Here is a 14,241-nt window from a genome sequence, read left to right as displayed (position 1 = left end):
TTCACATGCGCCACTTTAAGTTCACATCCAAATGACACTTGTTTACCAGAAAAGGCCGACATTTGTTTTGAGCCACGTCTTTCAGTTCGGTTGGCACGAAGGAGAGAAATCACTTTCTTTCTGTAAAGTTTTCATCTTCGGCTGAATCTCTCACGACAACACGATCTGTTCGGAGCTCAGTTTATTCTCAATCACTATTCATCATCCTCAGATTAATGAAACCCCACACAAATCGATTTTATTGTGAAAAATAAACGAATAAAACATTTTGAAAATACGTCTTCACCTGGAAAAGGTGGGTTTGAGACACAAGCTGCAATAAACTACGTTTAAAAAACAAACAACAGGCCCCACAAGTATTCAAACTGCTGACGTGATGATATTTCACTCAGTGAAAAGAGAAAACTGTGTTTTTTGTCTGTAGTGATCAATATATTATCAACATCAATATAAATGTGTGCAACACTGTATATTCTCATTGTACTGGTTGATGGTCATTTAAAGATATTGCTCTTAATTAATTTAAAAAATGTTAAGAGTGATTCTTTGGTTTAATCATTTGAAAAAATGCGATAAACACAAATGTTTTTAAAATGAGCTGATTGATTGATTGATTTCCTATCGTAGTGGTTGAATTTGGCCAAATTTATCTGATGATTCTTCGAGAACAAGAATATGATAGAGGACGTATATTTGGGAAAAGTTAAGGAAAAAAAACAGATACCAAAAATAAATGAAGGATTAATATGCATTTTGACTCAAATTTTCTTCATGAAATATAATGAATCTGTTTTTATTGAACTAAACAAAACATTTATACCTCAAATAAGATTTTCAGGTATTGATGGGATTCTTGCGTCAATATTTAATGAGCAGAACTGATCAACATGTCGTCAATTATCCTGCAACATTATCAAGAAGTTGAAATATGTGTATTAATTATGTATAGATGGATGTGTGCATGTCTCCCTGTGTGTGTGTGAGAGAGAGAGAGACGGGGCTGATGGGAGTTAGGGGTGATGCTGGAGTTGTGGGGGTCACAGAGATCAGCTAAACCTGTGGACAAAGACCTGGGCCCGCTGATGACTCAGTGGGATTTGCCAGTAAGAGCCCGGAGCACGGCAGCTGCTGTTAGTGCTGACGCTCGGCTCACTGGAACAACGCCGTGACCCCGAGACACACAAAGGGCGTCCAGCCAGCACGTTCTCCGGGCTGCAGTCATTCACACCCAAAGCCTCTTTGTTCACTTTGACCCCTGAGAGAGAGAGAGAGAGAGAGGGAGAGAGAGAGAGAGAGGGCCACATCACACTGAGCCATGTGTGCACCCTCTCGTGGAGAATCTCTGAAGCTGCAGTCCAGAGATCTCAGGCTTGTTGATACGTTTATCATCATCATGGTCGAGCTGCTTTTAATAACTTTATATATATAAATATCATATCTTTAAATACATTATTTAATATGTATTATATACTTCATGACATAACTACACTGTTCATTTACCTTCAGTGCTCTGAAAAGCCTGTATATATAAAATGTATTATTTTTATTATTATTATTAAATTAAAGTAAAGCTGAGGAGAGAAAAATATAATTCAGTAATAATTTAAAATCGATACAAATCTAAATCAAATACTTTAAATCCAGTTTTAAAACATTTTGAAATATTTCTTATTATAATATTTATATTTGTTTATGATACATATATATTTTATATATTCATGAAATATGTTCTCTGTACTTATAATCATTTCATATCGTGGTATTGAAAAATTGCAGGTAGGGATTCTGCAATCAGAAAAAAGACGAATCTCCTGCGTTCTTTCCACAAGCAGGTTTTAAAATGAATCTTCAGTCTTTGTGGTTTAAATGAACAAAAATATCTTTAATTTTCCTGAAACCTTCGTCCTCTTCCCTCTGAGCCCCGCGTCCTTTCCACCGGCTCAGTTATTTATAACTCGTGTGGACACGATTTGTTTCTGCAGCTCAGAGGAACTATGTTAATCCCGGGGAAAGAATGTGGGTTCTGGCTGCAACAGTTACCTTGTATGGCAACGATGGACAGAAGAGAGAGAGAGAGAAGAGATGGACGTGATGTAGGAAGAGAGAGAGAAACACACAGATCAGACAGATGAAACCGAGTAAAAGAAGAAACTCTGTGTTTTTACCTTAAAGCAGCTTCATTAACAAGAGTCTGATGAGAAGTGTGGATAAAGCAAAGGTCTGTTTTAACGAGGAATTGTCAAATATTATAGTCGTGTTTCTTTAGAATGCATTAAAAACACTAAATGTGAAGCTGGTGAAACACGAGTCAGCAGCAGCGGAGTCGTGTTTTTTTATTTCACGAGGGGTGTAAGTGGTTTTCCAGGAAACGTCCTAATGGATCCTTCAATAAGTGATGATGCATCGATGGCAGCTGATGAACTGAGGCACTGGAGGAGTTTTCACCTGAAGCTGATTCAGGACGACGACGAGTTCCACTGATGCTTCTTCTCAAATGTCTCTGATCTGTCGTAAAAAAAAATGACTTTAACAGTGAAATACTTTGTTTCATACAAATACCACTTCAGAAAATCAATTAAATACGACTTTGAAAAGTTTCTGAAAACGAATTCATTAACGAATTAACTTCAAATCAACCCAGATTAGACATTCAACAGTTATTGAATTATAATAAATAAATGCACATCACATGCACATAAATCCACCAGGCTTTAATAATGAATGGGGTTTAAATTTGACTTCACATCAATATAATCAATCACAAATCCGTTTTATTTATTTTTCCTCCTCCTCACCTCTTTTAATCTTTTGCTGAAGGTGATGAAGCTGCAGCCGATCTTTCCTTCATTTAGCAAACTGAGTGTAAAGTAAATGTTTTAATAGAAACGTTAGAAAAGAACCAAACACACAATCTGTTCATGTAGAAGATCCACGGACGGAAACTCAATTAGGAGAAGTGAAAAGTTTGAGATTTGTCAGTAAAATAAAAAAGCTCCTTCAGATCCAGGAGATAAATTTGCTCTCGGTCTCTTGTCACCCTCTCGTCCTCTGAGGAGACGTCCTGCAGAGACGTTGTGTCCCTGTGAGGTGGCGTTCAGCCCGTGACACCTTCAGCCAATATCCTCACAGCCTCGTTCACACACCTGCCACTCAAACACACACACACTGATGTTCACACCTTTCCAGTGTGCAACAGACACACACACACACACACAAACCTGCTGGGACCTAAATTTGGATCTGAGGTCAATGAAAGGACCACGTCACGAGTTCTTCTTCTTCTTCTTCTTCTTCTTCTTCTTCCTCTTCTGGCGTCTGTCTCCTTCCTACCCATCAGTTTATTCTGATTTATCTGAGGATTAAACTGATTTAAATAAAAAAGGAAAACATCCAGAAACAGTAGAAATGTCATCGTCGATCCAAGAACTTATTTTCACCATTTCATCATTTCTCAGATAATAATTCATGGATCTTGAACAAATATGTGTGTGTGTGTGTGTGTGTGTGTGTGAATTGAAATGTGGTTTCATCAGGAGACCCTTGTGCTCTAGTGGAGGCACGAGGATCAGTATGTTCTTTTAATTAATCATCCAACATATCATCAAACAACCAATGAACACGTTCATCTGAGGTCGTTAAAGAATTCATTCATTCAAGTTGTGTTGTTTGAGGGAAACATGTCGTGTGTTTCATGCTCTGTGAGAGTTATCGTGTCATTTTAACACGATGTCAGTGTGAACAATGAACTGTGACTTAACTGTTGACACGGTTTTTATTGTTGGGAGTATTTGATGCGTCTCTTTCCAGCTTCACGTGTGACCACTGTGTGGCGGTGTTGCTCTCAGAGTGATGTGCGTTAAACTAGGTTGAGTTTATAAAACCACATCACGTCCTGCAGCTGATTGATGCTCTTCACCAAAGGAACATCAGCTGTCAGGGTTTTTTATTTCTCCGCCTGAGTTTCAACCTTTACAAATAAAAAGAACAAATGACGGGACGGGAGAGCGGATTTATGTTTAATCAGCGTCACAGCAGAGATAAAGTCATTTAACTGTCAGATCAGTGTGAGACATGTTGAGTGGGTCAGGGTCCAGAGGTTGTCCCTCACCGGTGGACACACGACTCACTGTGAATGTGGATCTTTTACAGACGAGCTGTCGCCTGTTTGGTTTACACTGGTCCTGAGCTCTCGTCTGTGCACACACACCTTTGTGCTGAGGGCTTTAGCAGGAAGCCTGACGTGACGTCAAGAAGGGGAGAGGGGAAAAAAAAGAAACAGCATTGCCATGGAAACCCATCTCCCTCACTTTCTCTATGATCTCTGATCCGTCCTGCATCTGAGGAAACATGAGGGCTGCAGCACAGACATGCAGCTCTGCACTGAGGAGGAGACGGAGAGGAAGGACCGGAGTGACGTTAAAATGTCTCCGCGGCTGACACTGTGTTTATCTGAGATGATGGAGCTTTCATATAAATAGATTTTATTGGCTGTTTAAAGCACAGATGTGGATGAGTCCCATTTATAGACTCATAACATGAACCTGGAGGAATCACCAACAGTTTTCAGATCCGCCTCGTGATCAGGTGTTTGTTCTGGAAATCGGTTCTCAGACACGAACTCTGGAAAATGTCCAGAAAGAAAGAAGCAGCAGCAGGAGATTGTCCGGGTCAGACTGTGACTGCTGCGTTTCACTGGGCGGCTGCAGGACAAGTTCCAGAAAACGTTCAGGGCGACCGATTAGGACATTTTCATTCTCACATGCGGGCCCCTCCGGAAAATGTCTAAACCTCGGTGCTCGTCTGAAAGCAGCTAAATGTTAAAGTGACTCAAACCAACAAGAACATAATCTTGTTTTTAGAGCGAAGGACACTTCTCTGCACACTCAGACAGGAGGAGTCGGATTTTACACATCCTGAGAAATCTCACCTCATCAGGCAAATAGAGTGAAATCACCTGTGCGTGTTCCACAGACTTCGCCACAAGCGAGGAGGAGGAGCAGGAACCAGAGCAGGCCACCACACTAACGGACGTGGTAACCAGGGTGTGAAGAACGCCGCGTTTTCTGGAGCCCGGCAACGGGTGAGCCGTTCCGTGTGAGTGTTTGACGAGGCCTGTCAGGGTTTCAGTGTGAGCGGATGAGGTGATGATGTCACACACGTTGTGTTTGTGTAGAAACATTCGTGACGGATTTAACAAAACCAAAGACACAATCATTCGTTTCTGTATTTTAAAAACTGGCCTCGATGTTATGACGTCCACTTCTGTCAAACACTCGTAACGTGTCACAACCATAGATTGTGTTCAAGATTTAAGACAAAATCATCTTGAGCGCCCCCTGGTGGCTGGCTCCAGTATGGCTCGTTAACCCTGCATCCTCCATGTTAGCAGATGGGACATGAAGCAAACGAATTGGTCATTTCAGGCGCTTCTTGTCACCCTGATGTTTCTGATACGTTTGGTTCTAATTAGTCGTTTGAAATGAAATGTTCTGATTGACAGCTGAGACTTGTGATTGGTCGAGCTTGTGTGTCAGCTTGACCTCGATGCTGCGGCTCCACCCCTCGATCATTACCGCGCGGACACTGAACTGAACAGATCGTGTCCAGACATAAACGAAGGACGACCGGATCGTTCTCCAAGACGATACGAACAGGACGGCGGAAGAAAAGTGACGTGTGTCGAGCTGTCGCATCGCGTACATTTCAATACTTCCTAGATCGGCGGTAACCTTGGTTACGCACTTGATTGACTCAGAGAAGTTCGACCCTTTTCCTTCCTCGGGTGTTTCGGTCTCATCGATCCGAGTCGTCGATACCTCGGTGCAGTCACAGTCTTTCAGAAAGTTGTTGATGCAGCTCCTGACTTTTCTTTGGCTCAGGTTGTAAAAAGCTCATCTGGCTCTTTTCTCTCCGGAGGGGTTCCCGTTGTCTCCGGGCTGCGCCGCACGTGTCGTCCTCCTCCGTCACATGGATTTGATGTTGTTTTGGGCTTTTGAGACTGTTGACGTCATCCTCCAGCTTCCAGACGTGCCCCAGTGTCGTCCTTGTATCAGGACTCGTGTGAGGACACTCACACAACAATGCTGTCTTTTGTCTTTCAGTGCATCACATGCAACATCTATTTATAGCTCTGCTGCACCTTTTAGTACAAGTCTAAACGGGACGACACGAGTATGAGAGTAAATCATCTTCTGCTCGATTTACTGAGGATCAGTACCTGCTGCATGTGTGTACTTTAACTTTACCACATCGTATAATGTGTAAACACCCCGCAGAGTGAAAACAGACCCTGTGATGAGGGTGTCCGTCTCCTTAAACAACGATTACAGTCTGCATGTTTTCTCGCTCACGTAATTTAACATTTTTACAGTTTGTACTTTCAGAATAGAAACGTAGGTTTACCGTTGATTTAACAAGGCGACTGCTTTTCGTTGCCGTGAAGCAGAAACGTCCCTTTGACGTGTTTGAGTTAAGAAAAAAAAAAAAAACAGATGGCTTTGATTGTACAGCAGCTCGATGGAGCCAAACCAAACACTGGTTTATGATGAGGAGGGGAGGACGAGGAGGGACTGCAACACACAACGACACCAAACCATGCACACACACACACACACACACACACACACACACACACACTCGGAGGCCCAGGCTGGTGCTGCCTGTCGCTGGCTCTCTCAGTGTTTACAGTGCCGTATGAGGGGGGATCCTGGGAGGCAGCTATTTTTAGCCGTGGTTTCATCATTCCTCTCTCTCCGCTCTGGTGCAGCTGCAGGCTGGTGCTGCATTCTAATGAAGAGACGAGCGGATGGCAGTAAAACACCTTCTGTTTGCTCCGCACACACAGAGAGAGGCTCCCACGGCTCGCCGGAAAAACTGGCAGCTTCAAAACTCACACTAATAGGGCATCATGGTGACTCCTGTTGTCTCTTCTTTTGTCGACCGTCTTACACCTGAGAACTGACGTGTGCATCAAAGTTACATTGACATGAGCTGTGAGCCGCAGCCGACATCGAACCTGACCAGGCAGTGAACTAACGGTCTACTCTAACGGGTTCTTTTTGCCACAGCGAAACCCTTCAGTTCTAAAACTGTCTCAACCTCTGAGACAGTTGAGACTGTCCCTCCCTGTGACACGTTTACATGGACACAATATTAACCCGATCAGCGTTTTCGGATTCTCTTTACTTGGCCTTCATTGCATTAAGTCATCGACATTGACGACACGTGATGAAAAAACAATGATGAGTTGAAGCTTCTGTAAAATTAGACAGAAAACACTAAAGGGGAAATTAACTGTTTAAGTTTAAGGGTTTTAAAAATCTGTCATGATCAAACTCTGCCCTGTGACATGTAGATGGGAATATAATGGAATATTCTATCGGCAACACGCGTGAGCATCATACTGAGATTTTTGATGCCCTCTTGTTACCATAGAGGAAAACTAACTAATAAAAACAATGTTATCGTCTCTGTTTTTATTTCCACCTGCTGCTCTTACCTGCATCTTTATATCGTCATTCACAACGGTTGATTCTGCGCCGTGTGAATGTGGTCGTAAAGAATTATTATCACAAGTTTGATCCTCGATGTGCAAAAGTCCAAGTCTTTGCTGGACCAGAACCAGAGTTTGTCAACGGGACACAGTTGCACCAGAACGAACGATGCATGATACACTTACGCGTGAAGACCCTGGGAGACGGACGAGGGTCAATCCCCAGGAAATGAAGCCTGACCCAGGAGACCTCCGCTGCCCTCACGGTCCTTCCGGTTCGGTCAGTGTATATTTTTGGACGTTGGCTAAAGCTCAGCTAAGAAAATTACCATGGAGACAAAACAGTTTGCTGTTTTGGAATCAGAGGTTCCCAAAGCGAGGTCTATTGATAGCTGCTGCGGAGTGGAAAACGGACATATCAGGGATGAACTGGTGTGTTTTCCTTTCCTCAACCTTTCGTGTCAGCCCCTCTGGTTCCTTCATGTTTTCTGCGCCTCTCTCCAGCGTCACCAGATCTGTATTATGTGGTGGTTTCCGTATCTATTCTTGGAAATATAAACTGAATTTTTCTCCAAAGCCGCCCAGTGTGGTTTGTTTAGAGAAGCCGGTTGCGTCACAGCAGTCGAGATCCCAGTGAGAGCGAGTCGACTTTGAGCTGAGAGCTACGAGAGGCAGATAAATGGCAGCGTCTGGGCCTCGAGTCAAACCTGCACAGACGCAGTTTGGCTTTGATACACGCCGGAGATTTTCCATCTTGTGAGAAAGAGTCAAGTGTTTCTTTAATGCTCGGTTCCCTCCTGACTAGAGCTCGGTGGGTTCAACAGTTGTGTCTCTGCAGATATTGTTTGTGTGGATTCCATCTGGATCGATGTTTTATAGTTGTGAGTTACTTCTTGCATCGGTAGTATTGAATGAATATAATATCAAATTATATCACTGTGGCTTGGGAAGTACAGAGGGTCGACCACTAACCAGAACGCTGATGGTTTGATCCCCGGCTCTACAGCAAGATACCTAAATCCAAGTTTCCCCTAATGGTTGTGCTGACAGTGTTTAAATGGTGAGTGTAGAGTGACTGTGTCTGTGCTGGAAAAACTGAGATTCATCTCTGTGTTTTCTTTTCTCATTACTCTCCTTTATTTTCTATTTCTCCAACATCTATACTTTAAAACAAGTTTCCTTCGGTGCTCCTCGACGTCCATCGTCACCGAGCTGAGGAGCCGGAGCAGACGGGTTCTGCTTTGTGTCGGTGAGAGGCCCGGTGTGTTTATCTAACGTCCATAGGACGATGAATACAACGTTTCGCAGCGTTCGGCTGCTCGGATACTTTCATACTCTGAACCTGCTGGATTCTGTCAACTGTTCACAAAGGTTCAAGAGAGACGCTCATTTAACTTTGAGACACTTGACCTGAAGCCGCTGGTTTTAAACAACAGCCGTAACCAGACAGTCACGTTTGGTGAGGAAACGGGGGGTCAGCTCTCCCACTCGGTGCAATCACTCGACAGGACTGAGAGCGAGAGGAGCCGGGATCACAGCCTGCAGGGAACATGACACGGCCATGCGGCGCAGTGATGGCCGTCGCTGTGACGCGAGGTGAACGGCAGAGGAGCCGCTCGCTCCTCGAGGAAGGAGGGAAGTGATGAATGAGTCCCACAGCTCTGCAAACCGAGGTAAAATATTCTGAGACGCAACAATGCTGTGCTCAGACTTGTAATTTAAATTCCCACCAGAAAACCGACGGATGGATCGTCATTGTCGGAGCTGGGATTGGACCCAGGACGATCGTGAGCAATAACGAGCTGGAGAAAAGTTTTCTGTGACTCGCCGTCTTCAGTGGTGGACGTCTCTCCGGTTAAAGACAGACAGCTACGCCGGCCAATCATTTCATTCGCTTGTGTTTATTACAGATGAGGATTTTTAACAAATGCGCCAAAGAGTGTTTCAGAAACAAACTGCCCACAATACATTTAAACAATAGACGACATTTCAATCTGTGGGAGACAAAATGCATTCAAACACGGAGACGCTCCCTGAATAACAACGTGACACCAAAACTAACCAGATCACACGAAACTATGGAACAAACACATGACGCCTGGTTCAGACTCCTAAGGCTATGATGAGCTCCAGCCCTCTGCAAACCTAAAAACAAGAGATGTAGATAATGGACGGAGGAATTATTTATTTATTCTTCAGTTTGGCCCATGTCCCATCTGAAATATCACGTTTCATCAGGTTAATTTTCATTTTCTCCGTCCTCCTCCAACCTCAACTTTATTCAGAACAGCTCGGATATTTCGTTTAAGTCAAGGTTTTCAGTCACTGACAGTAAACGCGCCGGCATGTGTTGTTTTTTTAAAAGTCCTAATGAATTGCTGTGAAACAGAAGAGCTTAGCCAGCAGGGATGGATGCAGTAATTTATTCTCCTGTATTCTCTCTCGCAGGCAGCTGGGATAGGTGGCACAAATGGAGCATTTTTAATTAAAAACTGCTGAGACACAGCGATCCTGGAGGAAGACTTGGCAGCCGCCGACAAGTCTTCCCATTCCTATGGGCGTGTAGGCAGCGGCACACTATGGTGCGGCTAATTCAGCCGGAGAAAACCAACAACACGAACCCAATTATTGTCTTTACAGGGAGCTGGGATTCTCTCCCATTGTCTGCAGCGCGTCTCTGTTTCCGAGGCGTCATCAGCAGATAGTGACTCCAGGCCTGTGACGAGCACGGCGACAGCAGATTTAATTATGGACTGACGTGTCCTCACTCACACGTGGGACGTGTCTTTCACAAAACTTTATCCTTCTTGTCAATTGAAAAGGCTGGACCTGTTTTTTTGTCGGATGTTTTGTCACAGGTTTTATTTTAATCGAAGAGAGGCTTTGTTTAATCTTGGTATTGAGGAATTGTACAGAAATTAAGCTAAAGTATGCCGGACACGGGCGCCGCCATCTTGAGCTTTTGACGTCATTCGGATTGATCGTGGTGCGGAGCCACGGTATCGAGGTAATCACTCGACCAATCGCGGGTCAGTCTCAGCTGTGCATCATCATGTTTCACCAAATCTTCTACGTAATCAAACACTTAGACGTACATCACCTAAAATCACACAAACCATTATTTAGCAAAAATAACTTGACGTGTACTCCCATCTCCTAACATGGTGCAGCAAGCCACAAGGGGGCGATCAAGCTGGTTTGGCCATACTTCTGGGGAGAACACAGGAAGTGGGAAGAGCAGGAACAAGTGATGGATGGAAGTGAGTCTTGTGAAACGGGAGCTCGGCACTTTACCGACCACAGAAAGGCCTCAGTCAGAGTAACGTGATTTCACAAAGTGCAGCTTCGCTCCTCAAACAGCATTTACGCTCTCGAGGCTCTCGAAGTTCACTCACACGCAATTATTCACTTTGTCTCCCATTCACTTCAACTGGAGCACGTTTGACCCGCAGATTCAATCAGGCACTTCCTGTTGTTGGAGTTTACGCTCAAACTTTTGTTCAAATGTGTGAAATCACTTAATGGAACAACAGAAACATCGTCTTTTGAGAAATCACGGTTCCACTGAGACGCAAATAATAATCTGACCACTGGGATTTAAACTGTGTAGCATCGTTCTTTGTGTGATGAGCCAGCGCTCGAGTCCTCAGACAGTTTGAGATGATTCGATATCAGGCTGTAAGAGGTTTACGAAAACAGCACATAGATTGTAAATAAAGAGCGGCAGCATCAACGATCGTCTGACTCGTGATTGGTTGTTCGTGTTTCAGTTGTCAATCGTGATGTTTCGTTTTTATTTCATCGATTAACTAATTCAAACCAAACTTATTCGACTTTTTTAGTTTGGTCTCATTTGTCGACAGGGAGGAGGAGGAGTTTGTGACCTTCCTCAGCCAGCCACCAGGGGGAGATCAAGCTGACGTAGCTCAACTTTAGAGGAGCTGTCATGGAGGTTTAGGGAATTAACCTGAAATCACAGTCAGTCATATTTTTGTCGATATCAACATCCCTTTAGAATATATTATGATTTATAGACTTTTAAAATCAAAAAGAACAAAATATAAATATACATATTATATCATTCTTTAAACTCATTGACGATTTAATAAATCTCGTCTATTTAAGCACATGTGCCTCATATGTATTTTATATATTTCTTAAGTGAGCAGTATCTCCGCTGAAGATGATAATAATGATTTTAATTAAAACAACCAGAGAATCCTTGTGTCTGCTCATTGTTTAGTTCTTCGGGGTTTCCTCCTCGTCTGTGATTGGTTTTCTGGACTCGACAGTGAACACGTCAATCACATTACGAGCGCAGCGTCTGGGCGATGGAGGAAACATTAGTGTGTTCCCTCCCAGCAGCTGGAAAACATCCACGACCAGCGGCGGAAATGAAAGAAAATGATTCAGGATGATCACATACGACTTAAGGGCCGAAGTAATCAGATGACCGTTCAGCTGGGGATTCACTAATTCACTAATTGCCCATTCGGCCTTCTCTCTTTCCTCTCACGACGCAGCCTGTGCATGTCTGATAGGAGGAACAGGGTGTTTCACTGACGTTCAGTCGGCATCAGTCTCATTATTTCGTGTTCTGCTGTGTTGGGAACAAAGGGATTTCATCATTTCATAATTTTCATATGATGGAAGAAACATTCATGTACAACGAGCGAGGATGTATCTCTTGAAAATTATGAATTGAATGAGAGCTTTAATAATGTGTGTGAGAAGATATATATCAAGAGTTAACACATGATGACACATGATATTTACTTTATTGGGAGATTCGTGTTCAATTATACTGTTCACAAATACACATATAATGCAGTATAATGTAGTAATACTCGGAACAGAACTAACACAGAAAGACAAATCGAGTCCAAAAGCAGAGATGTTAAAAAATATATAAAAAGATTTAATTTAAGTGAATAAACTGTACAGAGTTGTGCAGAAATGAAGAAATGTTGATTTAAAGTGAAGAACAGATTGAAAGAGTCGCACACATCCATTAAATCAAGCTGCACTAAGTTTCACACACTCAAAAGATATCAGTCAAATTGTGTGTGTGTGTGTGTGTTTGTGTGTGTGAGTGTGTGTCGACAGTATAATTGTGTGTGTGTCCTTACGTGATTGCAGATGCCAACACTGTGCACTGTGGGAATCGTCATTTGGAAAAATGGCAAATGACTGATTTGAATGTCAAATTGTTGTGAGCACAAAGGTCTTGGTGACATTTCCATTTTGGATCGGCGCCCTCTCTGCTGCCGCTGCTCGTCTCACTTCACTTCACGTTCAGGAGAAACGGCAGCTTCTCCCTTCTCGGCCTCTCAGAGGTGAACAGAGCTGAAGTTTACAGGTGAGAAACCCAACAAAAAAGTTGTTCCCCTCCACGCAGACGGTCAGACCTCAGGTTATCTCCCGAAAGATCTCGTCTTTCATTCTTTAGTCTCGTTCCTGCTCGAGCTCCTTCGCTATGTTTTCATAAATTGAACGAATCCTGAGGGAAATGCTGCAGAGACAGTGAAACAAAATTCCTCGTATCGGCACCATAACTTTCCTTCTACTTAGTTTCGTGATGACTCTGCCCAGTGGAGTCGCCCCCTGCAGGTCATTTGGGAGAATGCAGGTTTTGGGTACTCATGGATCTTATGAGCAAGACGTCAAACTCGACATCCAGATTACGTCGGTGTGACTTCAGCTTGTGCACGTCTCCTGTCATAGAACGTTCTGCACATTCAAGCAGCTGCATCTCTGGAGGTCTCGTGCATTTGAATATTTTAAATCCAATTTATGCATTTTCTTTTTGAATTAAAGATTAAATAATTGAAGCTAGCCTTTGAATAATTCATGGGCTGCTTGGGAAGCTGAGGTCAGCACGATAAGGCCATAGATCTGTAATAGGAACAACTGTAATGCAAATTTCCGAAGAGCCACGACGCAAAGTGATTAAACAGACGACAGAGACGAGGATGAAAAAGAAAAGAGGCTGAAAATCTTTTTCACTTTTGTTTCGTGGCTTTAATGCACAAAATGAGAAAGAACGCGTGAGTGTGAAGCAGAATCAAATGAGCAATAAAATAGAAAATAAGAAAGTTTTTGTTTGATTACTCGCAGAACTCCTGAACGGATTTCTATGAAACTTGTTAGAAAGATGGAACTTGGACCAAAAAAAAGAGCAATTTAAATTTTGCCCTGGATCCAGGATTTCTTTGTTACGTCCTTCGTGGTGACATCTTCCATAATTCACCAGAGAATAATAATGGATCTTGATGAAAACAGAATCTGAGTGTGGGCAGTTTGATCTGGATGTTGGGGATGTAAACGAGGTTTCATAACGGGACTCTTGGGCCCTGGCGGAGGTGTGAGCTCCTCTGTGGGCTCCTCTAGTTTTTCTAATTTCCTCAGCTGGTGTGTCACTTAATTTTTACTACAAACAATTTTTGTGATTTTAAACCCCAGGGCGTTTCTCCAGCATGGAGACGACGCCTGATGTTGTGTTTTAAGGTTTGCATCTAAAGCACAGGTCGTAGAAAACACATCATATTTGTTTTTGATTTGACTCATTTTCCATGATGCACATTCATTACCGCCGCTAATGTGCGCGGCGTCTTCATTTGAATATGCAGCTGCATTCCTGCCTCCACTCAGCGTTGAACCCGTCGTGACTGAGGAGCGCGGCTCGTGTTTTCTCATTAACAGTCAGCATGTGAAAAGTGAAGTGGCTCAGTGGCATCAGAGGGATTTAC

This window comes from Paralichthys olivaceus, chromosome 10 (assembly GCF_024713975.1).
Source record: "Paralichthys olivaceus isolate ysfri-2021 chromosome 10, ASM2471397v2, whole genome shotgun sequence".
Classification (NCBI taxonomy): domain Eukaryota; kingdom Metazoa; phylum Chordata; class Actinopteri; order Pleuronectiformes; family Paralichthyidae; genus Paralichthys; species Paralichthys olivaceus.
Note: the sequence above shows the minus strand (reverse complement) of the source record.